The sequence below is a fragment of the Gymnoscopelus microlampas genome, assembly GCF_963454915.1.
Source record: "Gymnoscopelus microlampas genome assembly, chromosome: 3".
Lineage (NCBI taxonomy): Eukaryota > Metazoa > Chordata > Actinopteri > Myctophiformes > Myctophidae > Gymnoscopelus > Gymnoscopelus microlampas.
Genome location: NC_139940.1, coordinates 20392474 through 20398473, shown reverse-complemented (window position 1 = coordinate 20398473; position 6000 = coordinate 20392474).

Below are 6000 nucleotides of genomic sequence, written 5' to 3'. Positions count from 1 at the left end.
CAGTACCTCAGAGCCGAACGAATTAGGCTAATGCATTTGACCAGTGCACAACAGACCTACGTACGTGAATGTTTTATTTATTAATTGACCTGCATGAAACATCCAGAGAATGGCGTCCTTCCATTCATTTTAGCACCTTACGCTTGCTGAAGCAGCCTCTATCTCTCTCAGAATAGCAAAACAAATCTGACTCTGTGCTAATTGTAGGCCTGTGTTAGCCTATATTTCTTACCTATACATTTATTTGGAAATACGTATTTATAAAATGTATGAATCATATATATATAACATTATTCAAACATTAAAATGTTGGTGGCGTACTGGCCAATCTGGATATGGGCGCATAGTCCAATCTTGGGATGAGCGTTTGTTTCCTTAACAAGTCCTTAAGGAAACGTAGATTGTAAAAATGTAATGAAAATGAAAATGATATAAAATCTTGCTGCCATATCGGTGTGCAGGATAGCTGAAATAACAGAAAAACCTCCTCACCACATTGTAACTTGAAGTACATATTGGAAGATAGCAGTGATATGGTACGACAACTTGCATGGACACTTGGACAGGGTTCCAGGATGTCTGGCCAGATGAAGTCCTTATGGGGAACTGTGGTAGTTGTGTTTAAGAAATTCTTTACAGTCTCCTTCTGTTTGGAAGCAGTTAGACCACTGCCCTTGTGGAGCCATAAAGAAGCCCTGGCGATATGCTCCTTTAAACGGCCCCCTAAAATGTACTTAGTGTAATAGAGAGGCACCGTGTTGGCCCCTGTGGAGCATTAGCCAAAACAAATTTGTCCACTCCACTGATTTGTAATAAATTCCTTGCATAAAGGTGTGTGTGTGTGTGTGTGTGTGTGTGTGTGTGTGTGTGTGTGTGTGTGTGTGTGTGTGTGTGTGTGTGTGTGTGTGTGTGTGTGTGTGTGTGTGTGTGTGTGTGTGTGTGTGTGTGTGTGTGTGTGTGTGTGTGTGTGTGTGTGTGTGTGTGTGGAAGGGGGGGGTGACCCGACCCGACCCGTGTGTGCGTGATGTGGGTTAGTCTTAACAGAGTGAGTGTATGCATTCAGCAGAATGCTGATCATCATCCATGTGGAAGATATTATAGCCTATAGATGAGTTTTTCCTTTGATACTGGCTGACCTTGCAGTTCCCCCTCAGCGTTCACTAGCTGTTGCTTTGATGTACGCCATACTCCATAGTACTGTACAGTATGTTGCTATTACAACATGATGGCTCCTTTATCGTCACCCAGACAGGACGTTTCTCTTGACACATCAAGGCATCAAAATCCTCCTTATGGAAGTGTTCTCCTGTTGACGCAGTTAAGTGTTACTTAGGGATTGTCTGTCATGGATTGTCGTAAAGACTCGGGGAGGCAAGGGATGGATAGGCAGCCATATTCCCCATGTAGTGTCAGCTCTATTTGCATCTCCCCAGGGCCTCCCGTTGCTTCCAGCCCTCAGCTGTCTGTCTTATTTCAACTAGATCACTGTCTTGTTCCCTATGTTTTTCTCCCTTTCTTTGCGCTTCACAATCTCACTCACCTGTGTACCACTGTCATGATTTTCCCTCTTTCTCTGTCTCTGTACCCCCCCCCCCCTCTCTCTCTCTCTCTCTCTGTCTCTCTCTCTCTGCCTATCTATCAGTCTCTCAGCATGAGGCAACAGGATATGCAGTACATGCAAATGAAGCTGTGTCCATATGAAGATAAATAGGACGCAAACTATGTATTTGTTATGAAAGAGAAATTGTATCATGAGTGAAACGGCTATAGTCCTTGGGAAACCATAAACCTACGTAGGCCTACATCTAAATGAGTTGCCATATTTATAAGCTGCCATATTTATATTTCTGGGATGCATAGTAGCTGAAACTCCACCGCCCCCTCGCCTTCAAGTCGCTAGGAAAACGCCATTCGCAAATAGGACACTTCCGCCCTTCGTTTCTCTCTGCCAGTCAGTGCAAACCCCTCCACAGTTAGTGAAACATCATGGTATTGTTGAGGTCTACAGATCATAAAAGGTGCCTCAAGTCATTGTCAACCCTGACCTTTACCTTTAAAATAAGCTGTCATGCATGGCATACATTGTGTGCCACGTGCATGGCTGTGTGTAGGTGCGTGTGCGCGTGCGGGCGGGCGTGTGTGTTTATGTGTACCCGCGTGTGTGCATGAGTACACTTAATCTCCACACATACATAACACTATAATCAGAATGTCATAGTCATTACCTTTCATTTCTCCAGGAAAAAAGGGGAGTTCACAAAAAATCTATTTGTGAAAGGTCACGCCAGGCTGTCAAACACTTTGCCATTTCATTTTCATCTCACACCCCCACCTCCCCCCCTCTACCGCCCTCACTTGTACCCCTGTCCCTTCCATCTCCTCTGTCCCTCAGCCCCGTCTGTCCAACCCCGGAATGCTTCTCATCAGACAAACAGGGCCTGTCTTGGCTTAACGAAAGCAGTCACGGCAAGCAGCTATCAGCCTGTCACATCTTATCTAGGCCTTTGCTTTCTTTCCTGGGAGGGGATACTGGGCTCCAATGGAATCATGGCCCAGTAGATTTCTCCGGCATTAAATAATAATAAAATAGTCTGGCAAGTTCTACTGCCGACCTGTTTCTTCGCACCATCTCCAAAGGTTTCTTGGTTTCTTTCTTTCTTTCCTGGAAATAGTTTGAGTCGACGAGATTGTCAGTGAAGCATGTTCTATCTGGGTATACTGTATACGAAGAAATAAAGTTGAGCAGAACTCAGAGTTTGTGTAGAGAGTGAAACTTCTCTTCTTTGCTATTAATCAGTTGCTAATTCAATTCCTGTTGGCTGTTTACAAAATGGCAGCAGACCTCTAGTATGCACTATACAAGTCTCCCAAGTTCAATGCGTCCATGGGTCTTTCACTGCAGGCTTCTCTTTAAATGTAGCACTATAAAACCAAACTAACAGAATATAGTTAGTTTGGTTGACCTGACAGCAATAGTACTTTAACACAAAGTAGCTCTCTAACAAACCATCTTCAGACCACATTTGGCAGCTGAATAGAGAGCAATGTTTGAGATTTCCAGATAGTTCCTGCCATGGGTATAGCACCTTTTATTTCAACGCTTGTGTTAAATGTGCGAATCTCGCAGAGGTTCTGGCGTTATAGTCCACTGATGATTAACTGTATGTGAGGCCATCAGAGGCTATTTGGTCTAAAATGGCAGCTAATTTGAATATAATGACATTTTATTTATAGATTCACTGAATGTTTGCAAGCAAGGTTTATGAGATCTTTATCTTCACAAAAGTATTCAAAAGTAAATCAGTGAATTCATCATGCTTCATCTTGTTAGCTTTCCTCCACAAGACTCTGCACTCTGACAGCTGACATAACATGGGTTATATCCCTGTTATAATCGAGAATATAGTGACAGAGGGGAGCAAACTGTTTTGACATTCAGAACTGGGAGAAGCTGGCCATGTCAAAGCACTGTTCTATGACTATATATGGATATTTAAGCACAGACCATGTGTGAAAAGGCTCTATGCAAAGTGCCAGATAACCTTCAGTTTTCAGACGAAGGCCTTTTCAAATTTTATGCTGCACAGACATTTGGTAATGTGTGGTAACGCACATTTCCATTTCGCTTGGCCTTGAAGCATTATGTATCCATGAGGGACTTACATTGAGTGGAACAGTGGAGGGAGGGTAGGGTAAACATTGACTAATGCCGCAGGTAGTGCAAAGGTCAAAGGCCAGCAGTACTTTCCACCCCTGGAGCTTTCTTTAGTATGGCCACATGCGTTGCTGTGTGAGTGTGTTGGCTCCCACAACAGCAGTTTGGGAGCTCAAGGTGTCTTTGGTAGTGACCGGCCAGCCTCATTCTCCTGGTGCTATCTTCTCACCCACCCTTGGTAACCCCCAGATGCTTGTTGGTGACATGCTGGTTATGGTTGATGTTTAGTAATGTTGGTTAAATGAAAAACACGGGACAGCATGCAGTATATCGTGTGTGGACGTTCCCTTCTTATTCAATTGATTATTCTTTGGGTCGAGCACCGTGTTCAAGGAACTGTGGGGACGTGCATATCCTACCTTTTGTCATATGATGTTTAGTACTGCACACAGCATGGATGCTACACCAGGTAGTATCCCTACAGTACATGTACTAAGCAAGAAGCTGAGCTTAATTATGTCTGGGAAGGTTGGACTATACAGCTGTATAGAGACATCCTAGGTGTAATAATGGCAGAGGTCTGTTCACGAATGGCCACTAATGCCTAAGTGCATAGTACAGGTCTATAATGCAATGCTCACATAATTGAAGATGTAAGGACAAGAGCCAGGCAAATGTTTCCTTTTGTCCTGCACCAAATGCTTACTTGAGTGTGGAAATAAACTCAACACTAGGCCTATAAGGAAAACTTGTGCTTGAACTGAGAGACAGTTAGAAAAACTCTATGCCCTTTAATTTATCACAAAGGTTAATGGATTGTGCCTCATTTAGAGTCCTGTAATTGTGAATATTAAGTGGTGCAACTGAAAATGGAGATTGTAAATCTTTGATCACCATAAGCCTAATGTGCATATCTCTCTCTCTCCCGCTCTCTCTCTCTGTGTGTCTTGAGTAATTTTACCACACATTTGAAAAGATAATATTTTATAGCCTTGATGTTGGACACGTTTATGCAATTCCAAACAGTCAAATGCCAAAACCCTCATTACAGTGTGTGGGGTGCAGTGGAACTGAGTTGACGATTTGGTGACCTTGGAACTGCACAGTAATTCTGGGATTTTGAATTATTCCACGGAGACTACTGACAAATTGTGAAATGATATGAATGCTGTGTGCCTTTTGATTTGCTATGCACATTACATTGCTGACATCCTCAATATAACATAGCCATCAAAAGCTCAAAGTCCCATTGGGTCGATGGGACTTTTCCCATCTTTTCTCATCTTTCTCTTCCTCTTGAGTCAATCTCTCTCTCTCTCTCGCTCTCTCTCTTAAGCCTCTCATTGATTAAAGTGGAAGCTGGATGTTGGGAGTTTTGTCACCTAGAGTCACTATTAGATCAGGACCAAAGGCAGGAGACTGAAACTGAAATTACTGTAAAGGAATTCATTTATACAATAATATTGCTTCTCTATTGTCATATCTTGCATTAGGCTATGTTAACCGCTTGAACCCCAGCGTCTATATTCTGGGGGGAACATTAGCCCAAAATAGCAGATCTACAAGCTCACAATGCGTTGCAATGTGACGCATTGTGAGCTTGTAGATCGGCTATTTTTGGCGAAGAGATTTGGTGAAACGGGAAAAGTGGTCAAGGTACAATTAGTAACTCGAATCGGGTTTAAGTGCATGGTTTATGAGAAAGTTGGAAATAAAACAAGACATGGATCTAATAACGTACGTTGCCTTCCTTGTGAATCTTTTGACGTAATATAGATGATACTACACCTATGATGTTAGACTTGCCCAAATATGGAATCCGGCGGGACGGTGGATCTGAGATTATGACCGCACAATCTTACAAGCAAAATATTCACGCGCAGAAAGATGTTTACAAAATGAGAAAAATATTTGTGGATTGACTTCCCTGGCCTACTGGCAGTGTGCGCAAAATATTTGGTGTTGATCAAGGTAGTGGTTTGCGAGATTCAGTGCAACACCCAAATGATGTTATCAGAGGAGCAGACGGTCACAACACTCTGGGGGATATTATATACATACAGATGAACACTCTTCTAGATGGCTCAGCCTTAGGTGCTACGCCATAAAAATAACTGCAAATCAGTTTCCTAATGACCTTTCTTTTTTTTTTTTACCCCGTTATTGCTTCTGAGCAATTACCACTATAAATACATTCTCTTGCTGTATCATGGCACTCATTATAGACAAAATAAGGGACAGAGAGTGAACTGCATTCGTAAGAAAATGTTTTTTGTTTTTGTTTTATTTAGACAGGACATGAGAGACAGGAAACCAAGGGCAAAGACAGTGGATACACAGGTCTC